This window comes from Oryx dammah, unplaced genomic scaffold, assembly GCF_014754425.2.
Source record: "Oryx dammah isolate SB20612 unplaced genomic scaffold, SCBI_Odam_1.1 HiC_scaffold_28, whole genome shotgun sequence".
NCBI classification, from domain to species: domain Eukaryota; kingdom Metazoa; phylum Chordata; class Mammalia; order Artiodactyla; family Bovidae; genus Oryx; species Oryx dammah.
In genome coordinates, this window is record NW_024070212.1 from 108,106,406 (window position 1) to 108,109,242 (window position 2,837).

Consider the following 2,837-nt stretch of genomic DNA (forward strand, 5'->3'; position numbering starts at 1 on the left):
AGGGTGCAAGTTCCACCTGTGGTTGAGGAACTAAAATCCCGCATGTCACATGGCATGGCCAAAAAGTAGAAAAAAACTTTTATTTTTTTTTTTGAAAAAAACTTTTATAGTTTGACTACACTCTCAAGAATATAAGTTCTATATAAGTTGTTCCACACACTGGAAAAATAAAACTTGCCTTTTTCTTTTTCTAACAGTGATTCCAAAATCAGATGAGAAATCAAAGAGAAAAATAGTCAAAAATAATTCAAAGAGAAAAAAATATAGTCACTTGTGACTATTGATGTAAAAACAGAACTGAATAAGATATTAGTTAGCCAAAATATGTAAACATAAGAGTTTATCCAAGGAATGTGCTTCACAACATTAATGAAGACAGAAAAGTAAGATGAGTATTATTTTAAAAATGCAAAAGGAAAAAAAAAGGCCTTTGGTAAGCTCAACACTTATTTAAAATTTAAAGAAAAATTCAGGGCAAACTAGGAATGGAAGGTATTATCTTTACCTTGATAAAGGTTATATATCTAATCCTGTATATAAATCACATTAGGAGTTCACCAAGGAGTGCAGGGATGATGGTTCAACATTAGAAAAATCCATCAAGGTATTTTGGCAAATGAATAAAGATAAAAATTGCATGGACATATATAGTGAAAAACAAACACATTTAATAATAATCATTTATTTAACAAGAGGAAAGGGTAAACGTCTTTGTAAAGTCTACCAAACTTAAGTTAATGTCCAAGATTGACTCCAGAGTGGGTATACAGTTCTACATTTATTCTTGCAATATATAAGGGTTTTAATATCCCTATATCACCAGCACCAGTTGACATTATCCTTTTTAAATTTTTCTTCTAATTTTGGCTAGTCTTAAAGGTGTAAAGTGATAGTTCTTAAAAAAAAAAAATCTGTTGATTACTGATGAGTTTGAACACCTCTTCATGTATTTGCTTACCCTTTGGGGCTCCTCATCTATGAAATGTGGGCAAGAATTCCTTAGAAGAAATGGATTAGCCATCATAATCAACAAGAGAGTCCAAACTACAGTACTTGGATGCAATCTCAAAAACAACATAATGATCTCTGTTTGTTCCCAAGGCAAACCATTCAATATCACAGTAATCCAAGGCTATGCCCCAACCAGTAATGCTGAAGAAGCTGAAGTTGAATAGTTCTATGAAGACCTACAAGACCTTCTAGAGCTATCACCCAAAAAAGATGTCCTTTTCATTATAGGGGACTGGAATGCAAAAGCATACCTGGAGTAACAGGCACATTTGGCCTTGGAATACAGAATGAAGCAGGGCCAAGAGAACGCACTGGTCATAGCAAACACCCTCTTCCAACAACACAAGAGAAGACTCTACACATGGACATCACCAGATGGTCAGTACCAAAGTCAGACTGATTATATTCTTTGCAGCCAAAGATGGAGCAGCTCTATACAGTCAGCAAAAACAAGACCAGGAGCTGACTGTGGCTCAGATCATGAACTCCTTCTTGCCACATTCAGACTTAATTTGAAGAAAGTAGGGGAAACCACTAGACCATTCAGGTATGACCTAAATGAAATCCCTTATGATTATGCAGTGCAAGTGAGAAATAGATTTAAGGGATTAGACCTGATAGACAGAGTGCCTGAAGAACTATGGACAGAGGTTCGTGACATTGTACAGGAGGCAGGGATCAAGACCATCCCCAAGGAAAAGAAATGCAAAAAGGCAAAATGGTTCTCTGAGGCAGCCTTACAAATAGCTGTGAAAAGAAGAGAAACAAAAGGCAAGGGAAACAAGAAAAGATATACCCATTTGAATGCAGAGTTCTAAAGAATAGCAAAGAGATAAGAAAGCCTTCATCAGTGATCAACGCAAAGAAATAGAGGAAAACAATAGAATGGGAAAGACAAGAGATCTCTTCAAGAAAATTAGAGATACTAAGGGAACATTTATGCAAAGATGGGCTCAATTAAGGACAGAAATGGTAGGGACCTAACAGAAGCAGAAGATACTAAGAAGGGGCAAAAATACACAGAAGAACTGTACAAAAAAGATCTTCATGACCCAGATAACATGACCCATGATAACTGGCCCAGATCACACCACGATGGTGTGATCACTCACCTAGAGCCAGACATCCTGGAATGCGAAGTCAAGTGGACCTTAGGAAGCATCACTACAAAGCTAGTGGAGGTGATGGAATTCCAGTTGAGCTATTTCAAATCCTGAAAGATGATGCTGTGAAAGTGCTGTGCTCAATATGCCAGCAAATTTGGAAAACTCAGCAGTGGCCACAGGACTGGAAAAGGTCAGTTTTCATTCCAATCCCAAAGAAAGGCAATGCCAAAGAATGCCCAAACTATTGCACAGTTGCACTCATCTCACACGCTAGTAAAGTAATGCTTAAAAGTTTCCAAGCCAGGCTTCAACAGTATGTGAACTGTGAACTTCCAGATGTTCAAGCTGGATTTAGAAAAGACAGAGGAACCAGAGATCAAATTGCCAAACTCTGTGGGTTCATTGAAAAACCAAGAGAGTTCCAGAAAAACATCTACTTCTTCTTTATTGACTATGCCAAAGCCTTTGACTGAGTGGATCACAATAAACTGAAAGTTCTTCAAGAGATGGGAATACCAAACCACCTGATCTGCCTCCTGAGAAATCTGTATGCAGGTCAAGGAGCAACAGTTAGAACCCGACATGGAACAAATGACTGGTTCCAAATCAGGAAAGGAGTACATCAAGGCTGTATATTGTCACTCTGCTTATTTAACTTATATGCAGAGTACATCATGAGAAGTGTTGGACTGGACGTAGCCCAAGCTGGAATCAAGACTG